Below are 16,246 nucleotides of genomic sequence, written 5' to 3'. Positions count from 1 at the left end.
TCTCTCTCTCTCTCTCTCTCTCTCTCTCTCTCTCTCTCTCTCTCTCTCTCTCTCTCTCTCTCTCTCTCTCTCTCTCTCTCTCTCCCTCTCTCTCTCTCTCTCTCTCTCTCTCTCTCTCTCTCTCTCTCTCTCTCTCTCTCTCTCTCTCTCTCTCTCTCTCTCTCTCTCTCTCTCTCTCTCTCTCTCTGTCTCTCTCTCTCTCTCTTCTCTCCTTTGCTGGATCCTCTTACCCTCTAACCATAGGGGTCCCACAAGGTTCTATCCTGGGCCTCTTCTCTTTTCGTTCTATAGCATTTCACTTGGTGATCTCATCAGCTCCCATGGATTTAATTACCATCTTTATACTGATGATTCTCCAATCTACCCATCCTGCCCTAAACTCTGATTGCTCTCCAAAACTCATGCATCTTCTTAAACTCAACATTTCCAAAACAGAACTCATCTTTCTCCTTAAACTCTCCTCTCTTCTAAATTCTTTATTAATTCCAAGGGCAACACTATCTTCTCAGTCCCTCAGTCTCAAAACCTAGGTGTCATACTACATTCCTCATTATCTCTCATCACTATATCCAATCTGTTGAAAAAGAAAAGGCCTGTAAACCTCACCTTCAGGACATATCTTGAATAATCCTCCTCTCTTCCGACACTGGTGCAAGCTTTCATCACCTCACACCTGGATTCTTGTAATAACCTGATGGTAGGTCTATCTGCCACAACTCTTTCCCCTTTCCAATCCATCTTCCATTTAGCCACTGAAGTGATTTTCCTAAAGCACAGGTATGACCATGTTACCCCCTCTACTCAATAAGCTCCAATGGCTCCCAATTATCTCCTTGATTAAATACAAAATCGTGTTTCATGTTCAAAGTCCTTTATAACCTAGCTTCTTCCCACATTTACAGTCTTCTCATGACTTACTCCTTGCTTCATAATCTTTGATCCAGTGACACTGGCCTCCTGGCTGTTCAATGATATTCCAGCTCTCAGCTCTGGGCATTTTCTCTTGCTGTACACCATGCCTGGACTGCTCTCCCTAACCATCTCTGTCCCTTGACTTCCCAGGCTTCTTTTAAGTTCCAACTAAAATCCCATCTCCTTCAGGAAGCCTTTCACAAATCCTCAATTATAATGCCTTCCCTCTTTTTATTATTTCCTATTTGTTTTGCACATAGTTTGTTTGTTCATATTTCATTAGTTTGTGAATTCCTTGAGGTCAGGGACTGCCTTTTGCCTCTTTTTGCATCCCTAACACTTAAGACAATGTCTGCCACACTATAGGTGCTTAATAAATGTTTAGTGAATGATTAACTGAGGTGATACAAGCCTGAAGTTGGATGATGGACATGTGAGAGGAAAAAAGGGTATGGATATGGACTGTACTAAATGATTTCCAGGGTCTTCTAAATCTATACTACTGTGACCCTAAAGGTTTTTCATCACCCTGGATACCTATTCCATCAAATGGATGAGGCTCTGGTCCTGGCTGATCATGTCATTCAGAGATCTATAATCGTGATAGTCATAATTTTCTAGTTTCCTTTTTGATAAATAGCACTGGGGCTCCAGTAAGAGAAAAGAGTTAGAAGAACTATTTTTCCCCATAGAGTAGATGTGGGTGGCTGGGAATAGGGTTCCCAGGATGTGGATGATTATACAAATGGCCTATGTGGGAGTTTTCTCATCTGTAAAAATGGAATAATAACCCACATATTGACTATTTCTCAGAGATTTTGCTGAGAAAAGCATTTTGTAAGCCTTAAAGTGCTGTATAAATATGATTTGTTTGTTACTGAATTCCTTGTAACTGGATGAGATTATGTAATGGACTTCAGATTCTCGAATCCAAAATAGCTGTGTGGACTTCATTATTAGGACATGTGAATGAATAATTGAAATGAGGCAGGAATGTCTTGCCTTGGCTAACAAGTTCCTGGAGGTAGGTGAGGCTGAGTTGAAAAAGCTTTAAAACTCTGTGCCTTTTACCCCCTGAGGAAGTCAATAACAAAAAGAAAAGTTCCTGTATTACACTAAAATAGGCATCAAAGCACTTCTATGGTAGCAAAGAATTAGACACAATGAACTGCTCAGGGACTAGGGAATGGCTGAGCAAACTATGGTCCATGAATATAACGGAATGTTGGAGTATATAGACTGGACCTATAATTTCTCTATATTAATGTTAGACCAAGCTTATGATTTCATTTTCTACTAAAGCAGGTCAACATTTTCACTGCAACTTATAGTTTCAGAGTTCCCTAAGGACACTGAGAGGTGAAGTGATTAGCCAAGATGACATAGCCAATATTTATCATGGGCAAGATTTGAACCCAGGTCTTCCTGACTTCTAGGTCATCATTTCTATATATTACTCCATGCTAACCTTTCTCAAAAGTCATCAATTCTTTAAGACATGTCATCACATAACCTCTAAAGGCCATTTGAAATAACTCCAGCTAGTAAGAACTTCTTGTCTTCTCTTTTCTCACTTACAAATGACGTCATGGTGCAGTGAGAACAGCACTAGATGTTGAGTCATGGAACTTGTATTCAAATCACATCCTCAACCTGTGTGACATAGAAAGTGCCAATTCAAAGCCTTCTATACTCATTAGTTCTACGTACTTACCTCCTATTTCTCAACCCCTCTCAATCTTTCATTTCTACCACTCAACCAAAATTGTTCTTCCTACAGTCAACTGTTTTTAGATAAAAATCCTGTGCTTAAAGACAAAGGATCAGAGTCCAAATTCAAGCAGTCACTTTCCATCTATGTAGCATTTTAAATCACTTAATTTCTCTGTGTTTCATCTTCCTCATCTGTAAAATGAGGAAGTTGGACAAGATTACACATCTTTTGCATCTTGAAATCTATGACTCTATGAGTGTAGGAGAGAGGTGGCTATTCACCAAATATTTAGGAAATACTTGGTTAACTGAATTGTTGCCAAGACCAAGATATCCCCATATAATGGAGTTAAGATTGACCCCTGCTCCCCAATTCCACTTTGAAAACAGTCTGTGAACTGGCAGAATTTTGACAATGTGCCGAGAATGTCTTATGAACTCCATCTCCCAACAAATTCCCATCACTCATGGATCTCCTTGGAAGCTAGAAACCAATCGCACAAAAACATGAAAAGCAAGTTAACTACTTCAAGAAAATGCTAACTTAAAACAAATATGCAATCTGACAAAAATCAATGTAATGAATAGTTAATCTACCTGTAAAAATGCAATGAGAACCTTCATGCAAAAATGACGGGGATGGATGATGCTACAATATATATATATATATATCCCTAAGGATCTGAAATCTAGAAGTCACAAAGTCACCCAGATCTTAAGTTTCCTAAATGCCACTCTAGCATGACTATGGACAGAGAAAAGATGGAGGACAGGGAAAAGAATGTCTGAGCAATTAGAACTCTATTGTCCAAGAGAGTGACTGAATGAGGGGAGGTAAAGGTAAAGGAAATGGGAGGGGAGGGAAGAATAGGACAAGAAAGGGGGAGAATAGGGAAAGGGAGGATCAGGCACTTGCCTCCAGCTTCCATTGAGGATTCACTATACCAAACCTTAGCTTCCATGACTTTACTGTCATCAAAGTGATGTTCTGATGTCTATCAAAAACCATAATTCATCCCTACCCCCAACTTCTGCTATTTTACAGCCTACTTCTTCTAAAAGTCACAGAAAGGTCACCTTTGAAAGTCACCTACTCTATGCATTATTGTCACCAGTTCCAGCTCTGGAGAGTCTGCTTCCTTTTGAAGTGTTATAGGAAATCTAAAATATCCTTAATGAGCCAAATTAAATTAAATCATCCTCAGTAAAGTAAAATTTAGGGAAAATTAATCCAACTAATTTTCTTGTTCCCACTCAACTGAGCTCAAAAAATATTTATAAAGTAGTTGTTGTGTGCAAAGATTCAAACATATTCCCTGCAGCAGTGCAGAAATCAATATCCCTATAACTTGCATAGATGGTCTTCTGGTTAAAATGGCAATGCAAAAGTGTGTAAAGAAGTCCAACTCTCCTATGTGTAACCCATAAAATATCTGAAAATGTCCCCAAGAAATATCTTTGATAAAGTAACCCCCAAATGAAAAAAAGTAAGCTCCTGTATCTAGTCCAGAATTGCATAAAAAAAAGAGAAGAAGCTAGAAAGCTGATACAAAGATTGAAACATGGAAGCCAGCACTAGAGGAAGAGACAGAGAAGTCCCTCCAGGCAAATAAGATAAAGAGAGAAGGAAAGACACCAAGAACTCTTACAAACACACCTGAATCAAGTCAGTACCCAACCCTGTCAATTATGTACCTAGAGTTATAGCCTAGTCTAGGGGTGGGGAACCTGTAGCCTCAAGGCCACAGATGGCCCTCAAGGTCCTCAAGTGTGGCCCTTTGACTGAATCCAAACTTCACAGAACAAATCCCCTTAATAAAAGGATTTGTTCTGTAAAACTTGAACTCAGTCAAAAGGCCACACACAAGGACCTAGAAGGCCACAGGTTATTTACCCAGGTTCTAGTGTTTGCCTTTCAGAACAGAAAGAAAAGAAAACCAGCTTTAATAGGTCACTGTGTAGGGATATAGGTCCCAGTCAAGCATTCTTTAGTGTATTGGGGATGACAGCAGGGAAGACAGCCAGCTCAGTACCTCAGCTGTAGTTCTGGAGGTATATGCAGGAAAAGTGAGAGCAAAATGATCCCAAACATCTCTCTGAAGCCTGCCAGGACCACAGGAAAGGATAGAACCAGCTTTCAACTGAGGATTGTACAAAGAGGAGAATGAAACCAGGAGAGAAGGAACTAGTAACAGAACACCAGGAAACTGAGACTAAACATAGGAATTAAAGTAGGAGGTAATGCCCTTAATTCACCATTGAACCCAGATCAGCAGGGGTCAGGGCAACCAACAAGATGAAGACAGGACCAAAAAAAGGCCTATCAATACATCCAAGAATGTTAGTATGGACTGGCCTGTGCAAAAATTCCCAAATGAAGAATTAAAGCTAAAACGATGAGTAAACTAAATAAAACACCAAATACAGTAAAGTAATAGTATGAGGTAAGAGAAACCCAAAAGGCTAACTCAGAAGAAGAGAGTAACTCTACAAGAAAGAAAGAGAAATGGCTTTGCCCCGAGGTCTACAAGGATAACTACAAGAAATGAAACACAGTATTAAAATGAAATTAGAAATAAAATTAAATGGATGATTCTTTTGGTGGGAGAGGGTGAAATGATATGGGGAAAATATAGGCATTGCAAAAACAAAAGATAATAAAAGACCTATTTTTGATTAAGTGAAAGTTTAAGAGGGGAGGAAATAAAAGAATAAAAAGTTGACATTAGAAGTTGGAAAATCTTTCCCAAATAGAGGTATCCCCAAAAAAAAGAATGGAATAAACACAACAATGGCTCCTTGAGACAAGAAATATTAGAACAAAGTCAAAAATTGGGAAAACAATAAGAGAAAACATCAGATATCTGTCTACTACCAAAAACAATTGACCTGGAAAATAAGTTGAAGGAAGACCATTTAGGAATAATCATACTCTCTGAAAACCATGGTCAAACAAAAAACCTAGAAATCATATTTCAAAAAAGAAATTTCATAGCATTTTAACTGCCCAGATATAGTAAAAGCAGGAAGGTAAAGTGAAATAGAAAGAATTTTCTCAGAGGCTCCTGAAGGAAAGACAAAATTGAAAATACTAAGAAATGCAATTAGCTATATCCAGGGCTTCTGATTCAGTGGGAAAAATATACTGCAAACAGCCAGAAAGAATTGAAATACCAAGAAGCAACAATCAATATTACACAAGATTTAGCAGCAATTACTTTAAAGATAAAAAATCTTGAAAGGTAATATTGTAAAAGGCAAAAGATAAAGACTTACGATCGGCAACAATTTATGAAAATTTGAGTTTAGTCCTATGAAGGGAGTGGGGTTTTTTTACATTGTTTTATTTTTTGGAGAGGGAAGGGCAGGGCAATTGGGGTTAAGTGACTTGCCCAAGGTCACATGGCTAACAAGTGTTAAGTGTCTAAGGCCAGATTTGAACTCAGGTTCTCCTGATTCTAGGGGGAGTACTTTATTTACTTCACCACCTAGCAGTCTGTAGGGAGTGGATTTTTAATAGAATATAGGATTTTCAAGCATTCCTGACGAAAAAACAAGAATTAAGTAGAAAGTTTGAAATAAAAACAAAAGATTCAAGAGGAACCTAGAGGTAAATTAATTTAAAGAACAGGAAGGGCTATGTGAGAGTAAAGTGTATACATTCTAATAAGAGAAGAAACAAGAGGCTTTTTCAGGACCACAGAAGGAAAAAAATAAAATAACAAAGGGGCATAAGTGTAGGTTTTGCTGTTCTGCTGGTTTTAAGAAAGGAAAGGGAATAGAGGATAAAATTAATATACTAGGGAAGAAATTAAGAAGTTGGGTAGCTTAATGTTTCTCATAAATTAGTTGCACTTGAAAAAGAATGTAGAAACATAAAGGAAAGATATGGGAAGGGAGCATGTCATGACCTCATTTGTCTAAACAGGATAAAGAAGTACTAATCATATACATACACACAGAAAGACTTGGTTGTAGAAATATACTAAACTCAAAGGAAAACAAGTGAATACAAGGAAAAGGGAGAGAGACTGACTTTAAGAAGAGAAGAGTTATAGAAGGAAAATAGCCTCTAACATCAAGGTTTGAGCAGAGAGGAGAAATTAAAAGGAAAATGCAAGAGAGAGATTGGTGTCTAGGTTTTATAGAAAAAATAAATGAAGAGGAGTAATAACAAATCATTTCAGCTATGGATTACTACTAATAATCAGTTTCCTTCTAATTCTATAGTCCTTTCTTCATATTTCTTCTCTGTAAAAAAGGGGCATACAGGAAAAGAGAAAGTATGAGCACATAATGGAGAGAAATTAATAATTGATAGTCATGAGTGAATGTGAGTAGGATGTACTCTCATAAAATAGAGAAACATAGCAGAATCTATTAGAAAGGAAAATCCAACAAATCACAGACACACATACATGTGTGTATAAAATTATGCATGTATAAAGCACATTTGAAACAAAGGTTATCACAGAAGCAAAATGAGGGGCTAGCGCAGAATTTATTACGTAACTGACAAAATCAAAAGCAATGGTTTAAATTATGACCTCAGGCAAATCATCAATAGAACTATACATTATTAAAAGATATAAACCAAGAAAAATATTATGTTTAAAGGGACCAGATCATAGATAGTAAAATAATGTCAATACTTAACATAAATGTAACAACTGGAATAGTGTCTAAATTCTTAAAGGAAAAGTTCATTAAATCCCAAGGAGAAATAGACAATAAAATGATAATAGTTGGGTACTCAATATGCACCTTTCAGACCCAGAGAAATGTAACAAAAAAATAAAAAAGAAGTCAAATACCTAAATGGAATTTTGGAAAATTATATCTGATATATCTCTGGTGGTTATAGAATAGAAATGGAATTAGCATATTTCTCATCTGTGCATGTAACTTTTATGCTAAAGCATAAAACCCTCATAAACAAATGAAGAAAAGCAAAAATCAAATACATTTTTTACTGACTATAATTCAATGCAAAATACAATCAATAAAGGACATTTAAAGAAAGGATTAAAATGTCAACAGAGTCTAAATAATTTATTTTTAAATATATGGTGGGTCAAAGAAGAAATTATAGAAACAACAGATAATTTCATCAAATAAAATTGCAATAATTAAACAAAAACAAAATCATTTTACATTCAGGCAAGGCCATCCTTAAGAGATAATTTCTATTTCTAAACACACACATCAACAAGGGAGAAAAAAATGAATCAATGGAGCTTTAAAAGAAATTAGAAAAGCAACAAATCAAAAATTTCCAACTAAACACAAAAATAGAAATCTTGAAGAGATTATAAATAATTGACACCAAAAATTAATCATGTCCTAAACCATCAGATCTTCATAAAGAAATAGAGAAAAGCAGAAGTACATCCTGTAACAACCACAATGCAATACAAATTATAATTGATAAAGGACATTTAAAGAAAGTATTCAGAAGAAAATGGAGACTAAATTATTAATTTCTAAAGGACGGATGGGTCAGAGAACAAATCACAGAAAACAATTGATAACTGCATCACAGAAAATGGCATCAATGAAACAATATTGTTAAAGTTTGAGGGAGATCATTTATATTTCTAAATCTTTGCATCAATGAAAGAGAAAAAGAAGAGATCAATGAATTGAATAATTTTACAATGTTCCTTTCTAAGTACTGGGGGTGAGGGGAATACAAAGATAAATAAGACATAGTCCCTTCCCTCTGGAAGATTTCACCCTCATAGGAGAGACATTTGAAAACACAATAAAATGTAAGATGTAATATAAGTGCCTAAAAGAGGTTAAAAAAGGAGGCTATGATAGTTCAGATAAGAGAGACATTACAGCCAGCTAAGGGCTTCAGGGAAAAATGCATAGAGGATGTGGCAAATGAGGTAGTTGTTGAAGTAACATTTCAAGGATTTAAAAGCATTTCACGTCAAAGAGGGATTCAACTGCTTCATTTGGCTGCCTCAGAGAGCAGAACTAGGTTCAATAGATGGAAGTTACAGAGAAGAATATTTTGACTGAATTTAAGAAAAAACTTTCCTAACAATTAAAACCATCCAAAAAAGTAAATGACCTACCTTGGGAGAGGTAGTGGACTTGCCCTATTTTTTTTTAATGTTTCAGCGAAGACTAAATGACCATTGGTCAGAGATGTTGCACTGTGGATTTTTCTGTACATTGGGCTAGATAAATTCTGATGTCCTTTTCAACACCTAAATTCTGTGCTATGGCCACATGGTACAGTGGAAAGAGAATTGGATTTGTCATCAGAAGACCTGAATTCAAATCTCAGCTCTGGCACTTATTACATGTGTGACCTTGGGCCAGTCTCTTTACCAAGCTATATCTTACTTTCCTTATCTATAAAATTAGGGAATTGGACTGAAATCCCTTCTGTCTCTAAAGCTATGATCCTAGGTTCCATTGGTATGGTCATTTCAATAAATGAAGATAAGGGAGTAGTATATTCCAGGAATGGAGAAGCATGAAAGATGCAGAAATGGAAAAACATGACTTTTGCTCAGAGAACAATCATTAGTTCTGTAGGACTTCCTGAAAACCCTCTCTGCTCTTGCACTCAAAAAGAAGGCTTTAATTAACTCCTCCTGGTAATTTGGATGTTTCCCATGGCAATTGCAGGGCAAATTCAACTTTAAAACCTTGTCTTGTGGAGCTTCCTCCACCCCAGGCTATTCAAGATTATATCATGCCTTGGCAGGGGGTGGGGGGAGGGGTTCCTACAAAATAAAAAGTTGTTCCCCTTTTTCTAGCCTCCCATTCATTAGCAGAGTTTTCACTGACATCATTCCTTTATTTTCCTCTGAGACTTAGGTTTCATCTAACCCTCCAAGAAGGAGGAGAGACTTCTCTGGTTCTGAGGAGCAAGCTCAACATGTCACTAGTCAGTGAATGAGCCCAGTGTGTTCAAGCAGTAGCTACAAGGAATAGGGCAGCTTCCTCACCTTTCTTTGTATCCCTAACACTTAGCACAGTGCCTGACACATAGTAAATTATTATTGAGTGACTGTGCAAGAAGACAGGACTACACATGAGTTCTTGGTCTTTGATGGAGATAAATAGAGATGCATTCCCTATCATTCACTGGGTCACAATGTCTAGGACACATTACCAGACTTTGGTGCCACTATCATTTGCCATTGAGCTCTGTTCTTGGCTCAGTTTTGATGAGTGAACAGAAAGAAACTTTAGCCAGTTGATAAAATTTCTCTGATGGGATTCAGAAGCCTAATTAAGATGATGAAATAAGACTCAATAGAGATATTTGCTTGGAGCTACAAAAAATAACACACACATAACTGACCTCTTTGGGAGATCTCCTAACCAGTCTTAGAGCATTCATGATTAGCTTGGATCAGAATAAAAAAAATGGATAATTATTAGAGAAGTCTACCTTTTCAGAATATAGATGATAGAGATGTCTGCTGAATTCTGGTGGCACATATCCAATATGTGACAGGGAACCTCCCAAGATGAATTTTTTCCTTCTTAAACACACTTTCTGTGATGCACATTGTCAAGAATGCTACTCCACACAGTAATCTAGAAACCATTGCAAATGGTTATGATATACTAAGAAAGAAGTAGAAAACCTTAAAAGGTGGGTGATGTTTCAGTTAAAAGTAAGGGCTTCAGAAAAGAAAGATATATTTGGAAAAAGAGTAGGTTGTTAAGAAGATGGTATCAAAGAACAGGGTTTCAGATTTCTGAGAAGTAGCACGGTAGAGTGCAAAGACCACTGGACTTAGAGTCAGAAGACATGTAGATTTGAATTCTACCTCTGATATCTACTAGCTGTATAAACAAAACAAGTCACTTAATCTCGCTCAATTTCAGTTTCTTTGCATATAAGTTTTAAATAGTCATGCATCCTTCAAAAGGTTGTTGTAAGGCTAAAAGGATATGATGTTTTTTAAAGTTCTTTGAAAATCTTAAAGTACTATTTTTTAAAAGTCTGCTATTGCTCTTTCTGCAGCACAGCTAATAATATAGAAACAAAGTGTTCTTGAATAGGATAGAATATGCCAAAAGGGTCTGGTATGTGCCTGGAAGCCATGGGGATTCACACTGATAAAGGGCAAGGAGGAAGAAAATTGCTTATTATGTGTGTGCCAATCTAAATACCATAAGGAAATAGCTAGAAAACAGAAAGTAAATCATAGTAGAGGTATCTAGGAATTCATAGTAGATAAAAATCAAGTGTGGAGCCAGTAATAAAACCCCTAGCCTCAGGTACATGTAAAATGTATGGATAATAAGCAAAGTGAACTAACAGTCCTAATGGGAGGAGGCAGATTTAAGCTCATTGGTACCACTGGCACTTGATAGAGATCCATGACCAGAATGTTGCTCTGGAAGGATATTCCTTATTCAAAAGGTCAAGAAAGGTAAAAGTGGAAGAGGGAGAATAGAACCATATATTTAAAAGATACCCTCATGTGGAAGAAGATAGGAATCATAAAGAGAAAACCAGTGGCAAACTTGGGCTGCTAATGGAGGACAAAACAGAAGTGGCATTGTCCTGTGAGTATGCCACAGACCACCTAAACAAGGAAATAGGAAATATGTAAAGAGTTTAGAAAACAGGTCATGCTCTGGCATAGAGGCATAATAGCATAGTGGTAAGGGCTTTTGATTATTCAGACATCTAGCGCTCTTCTTCTGCCAAAAACAAAGCAACTGATAATTTCTTGGTTTGTCTTTGTGGAGAGTTTCCATCCATTAAAAGCGGAGGACTCGATCAGAAACACTATTCATAGAGGAAAAAAAAAGAGCCAGAGTAGATAGATTTAAAGTTGACTGTGGCACTCCCTATCTGTGTGATGTTGGACAAGTCATTTCCTCTTTCTATGATTCCATTTCATCATCTTTTAAATAAAAGGAGTTGGACTATATTCAGCTCTAAGGTCCCCTCCAGTTTTATATGTATGATCATAGAAACAAGTAGCTAAAGTATAAATGATGAGAATCATGGGGGGAAGTGGCCACTCCACTTCAGAATATGGCTCAGATTTCAAAGAGTTTGGGGGAACAAAAGGCAAGGTCCTATGGTCTAAAATTCTATGAGAAGAGGCAGTCCAACAGAGATAGTAAGTTCTCAAAAATGAAATTCTGAAGACACAAAGGGAAACAATTTCAATGAGGAAGGAAAAAAGGGACTTTTCTAAAGAGATTGATGGTGGTGGAAAAGTAACTCAGAAACCAGATTAGACAGATACTATAGCAAGTAGTGGAAGATGAGTACAAAAGCATACCATGGTCCTATAAAAATAGTATCCGAAATGCTACAACTTAGAATGAGCTGAGAGTGGTGAGAAATACTAAAAACAACACAAATGAACTATTGAAGAGAAGAGGGGAATCTAAAAGGGCAAAAGATGACTTATGGGTGAAATAGATTATGATAAGGAACAATACAGAATTGGCCAAACTCTTCAACTCTTTGCTCCTGTTTTGTATGCCCAAAGAAAACCTTTGGCCTGGAAAGTGCAGAAAATCACTAATAGGGATTTGAAATCCAAGACTAATGTGGAGTCATAAGAAATCCCCTTGCTTTTGAAGAGTTCAAGTTCCTTTGACAATTTCAAGTCACCCAATCCATATAAGCAAACTCTATCCCAGGGTGTTAAAAATGACCATTGGCTATGATAGCTAAAGTACTTTCAGTGATCATGGAAGAAACATGAGAAATTGTAGAGGAATCATATAACTGGGAGAAGTCTAATGTTGTCCTGATTGTTTAAGAAAAAAAAGGAGGGTGAACTGATTCAACCTTTCTGGAGAGCAATCTGGAATTATGCCCAAAGGGCTATAAATAATTTCATACCCTTTGACCCAGCAATAACACTTCTAGGGTTATATCCCAAAGAGATCATAGAAGTGGGAGAAAGACCCATATGTACAAAAATATTTATAGCAGCTCTTTCTGTGGTGGCAAAGAACTAGAAATCAAGGGGATGCCCATCAATTGCGGAATGACTGAACAAGTTGTGGTATATGCATGTAATGGAATACTATTGTGCTATAAGAAACCAGGAGCAGATGGACTTCATATTTAACTGGAGAGTCTTATATGAACTGATGCTGAGTCAGAAGAGTAGAACCAGGAGAAATTTGTACACAATTACAGACACAATGTATGTGTGATGACCAACTTTGATAGACTGGACTCTTCTCAGCAATAAAGTAATATAAGTCAATTCCAAAAGACTCAAGATGGAGAGAGATGTCTACATCCAGAGAAAGAACTAGAAAGAACTGAATTTGCATCCAGATTGAAGCAAACTACCTGATCTTTTTCATTTTCTTGTTTGGTTTTATTTCCTCTTTGTCTTTTTCTTTTCATTCTATCTGATACAATCTATCTTTATAGCCTGACTAATGTCTAATGTGAAAGTAAAAAAAAAAGGAGGGCAGGGAAAAGAGAAGAATCTGAAAAAATAAAGACCAGTAAGCTTGACTTGCTGACAATGATGTCATTAAAGGAATGCTTAGTGACCATTTAAAAAAGAAAGAATTGATCACAAAAAATTGGCATGGGCATCACCAAGAAAATGTCATACCACTTCACTTCCTTGATTGACAGGATCTCTAGACTGATAGATTAGATCAATGTTGTAGACAGAGTTTATCCAGACTTTAGAAGACCAATTGACAAAATCCCATTTTTTTAGACAAGATAGAGTGACGTGGGAGAGATGTTCGTTAGTTCAGTTGATTCAGAAATGGATGAAAATTCTTATCAGAAGAATAGCCATTGCTGATAGAAGGCCAACTTTAAAGAAGGTCCTTAGTAAAGTGGCCCAAGGATCTCTATTTGACTCTGTGCTGCTGACCATTTTTATTAATGACTTGGATAATGGCACAGATGGTGTGCTTATCAGATTTAGAAATAACACAAAGTTATGAGGATCTAAAATATTTTGGATTAAAGCTAATATGAAATTTAATAGGGGAAATATTATAATTTAGACTTGGGTTTTAAAAAAATCCGTTTCACAAGTACAATATGTGGGAGAGGATGACTAGATAATAGTTCATCTGAAAAGATTTGGGATTTCTACAGAACTCATGGCCAATATGATTAAACAGTGTAATATGGCAGCAAGAAAAGCTCATGAAATTTTTGGCTACATTAGGAAAAGTATAGATAGTATCTAGAAGGAGACAATGGGTAGTGCTAATATACTCTGGTCTGGTCATACTACATCTGAGGTTCAGTGTTCATTTCTAAGCAACATGCTTTAGAAAAACAATTGACCAGCCTTAGACCACACAAAGAAGGCAAGCCAGTATGGTGAGAAGCTTGGGGATTGTGTTACACAAGAATGACTTGAAGGAAGTGGGCTGTTAATCCTGGTGAAGAGAACACCAGGTTAGAGAGCAAGAAGATGATAGTTGTAGTCCAGTATTTGATTGACAAATCATGAGGAAGACAGATTAGATTTGTTCCACTAGCTCACAGATGGTAGATTTAGGAGCAATGGGTAGAAGTTGTAAAGGTAGATTTTCAGATGGCCTCTGAGTTTCCTTCCACCGTTGAGATTCTCTCACCCTATGATTCTGTTATACACAAATTCCTAATCCCCATTGCAAAGCATGAGAAATAGAATCTACCTCAGGAAGAATCCTAAAGCAATGAAAGTTGATGCCCAGGGAGATCACTTCATGAATCTATGGAAGGGGTTGTGATATAATAAGACACAGGGTTTGGAATCAAAAGACTTGGATTTTCATGCCACTTCTGCCACGAACTCACCTTGTGAGCTTGAATAAGTCCCTTTTCCTCTCTAGGCTTATTTCTAAGCTTGATATGTCAATAGTGGGATGTGCCAGCCCCAAAAGCAAATGTTATCTCAGGTTTCATTGAGAGGCAAAGTGTTCAGAATGAGGGAGATAAAAATTCCTCTGTACCCTGCTCTAATCAAAACAGATCTAAAGTAATATGTTCAGGAAGGAGCACTACATCTTAGAAAGGATGTGGACTAGTTGGGTATAATGAAAAATCTTGAAATCATGAATTGAAGCATCAGCTGAAGGAACTAGAAATGTTTTATCCAGGAGAAGAGAAACCTTGAAAGATATATGAGAGATGTATTCAAGTATTTGGAGGACTGTTCCATGGAATGGCAGTGAGTAAACTTCCGAAGACAGATTTAGATTTGATTTAAGGGGCGAAAAATATCCTAGCAATTAGAAATTTTCAAAGAGGAGTGGGATGTCTTTTCTCCACATTATTTATCTCTGAGAAAAGGCTTAGAAAACAATTTGTTAGGTGCATTAGAGATGGAATCAGCATTCAGGTATGGGTTGTACTACATGGTGTCTGAGCTCTCTTCCAACTCTGAGCATCTGCGATACTTTGGACAGAGTCCTGGGACCATACCTTCCCCAAAAGAACTAAAAACCCAGCCATCTCCAAGAAAGCTGCCTTTTTGAGCAGACATTGCAGAATGAAGGATAGTATGTGAAGAATTTCTTCTATGAGTAGTAAGATCATAGTATCATATACCTAAAGCTAAGAGTCCTCAGATGGCATGAATTCCAAGCTTTTAACTTTACAGATGAATTACAACATCCTCTCTAGATTCCATCCAAGACCACACTAGTAATAAACAGAGATAAAAGGAACCCACTTCCTCTAACTTTACAGTCCATGGGATTTCCAATGTACTGCATTTCATACAACAATAGTCCTGGTGGCACAATGAATAGAGAGCCGGCCCTGGAGTCAGGAGGACCCGAGTTCAAATCCGACCTCAGACACTTAACACTTACTAGTCGTGTAACCTTGGGCAAGTCATTTAACCCCAATTGCCCTGCCTTACCCCCTCCAAAAATAAAAAATAGTGCTGGAAAAAATTCCAGAGGCTTAAAGATGCTGAATCTCACAGTTTACAGCAGTCTAAACTTGCCCAGCATTCTGTCTACCATCCCTGTTAGTCTTTTCTTCTTGAGTTATAGTCTATGGCCATCTTTGACTATTTTCCCCCTTTATTCTCTTTCCATGACTACAGGTTCCTTGGGAGCCAGAATTGTGAATGCATTTTACAGTTGGATCCCCAGAACTTAGCACAATGCATTGCACATAGTAGGCACTTAATAAATATTTGTTTGTTTGAATTGCATTTGATTCCCTTCCTAAGATTTGTCTGTTAGGCACTTCAGTGGGCTCTTTCTGGCTTCACTCAATTCCAAGTCCTGACAGTTACTTGAGCAGTGAGTATACATACAAAACAGCTTTTCCCTTTCAGCTGCTACTCCACATCCCTGAACCCACTGTACATTTGAAAGCTCCACAGAAGAGCCCTGTACCTTTGTTCCTCCCAAGCGCTTTCAGCTACAATTGCTGTTTATGAAGGAAACAAATAAACTGAAAAAGCCAAGAACTGGCACTCAAAAAGCTTTTAGGAGTTCAGTGACACACAATTAGCTGAGCCCAAGGTAAGTCCTAAGTTTATTTTTGATAAATGTCACTCCATCTGAGTCACCCACTGAGTCAAGAAACATTTTATCCCCCCATGTTGTCTAGAGGAGATGTGTCATACACATCCAGTCCATATCTTTCTTCTAAGTTTCTAATTTTCTCACTCTG

Source organism: Petaurus breviceps, unplaced genomic scaffold (assembly GCF_028583685.1).
Source record: "Petaurus breviceps papuanus isolate PSGF00001 unplaced genomic scaffold, PetGlider_PUasm1.0 90825, whole genome shotgun sequence".
NCBI classification, from domain to species: Eukaryota; Metazoa; Chordata; class Mammalia; order Diprotodontia; family Petauridae; genus Petaurus; species Petaurus breviceps.
Note: the sequence above shows the minus strand (reverse complement) of the source record.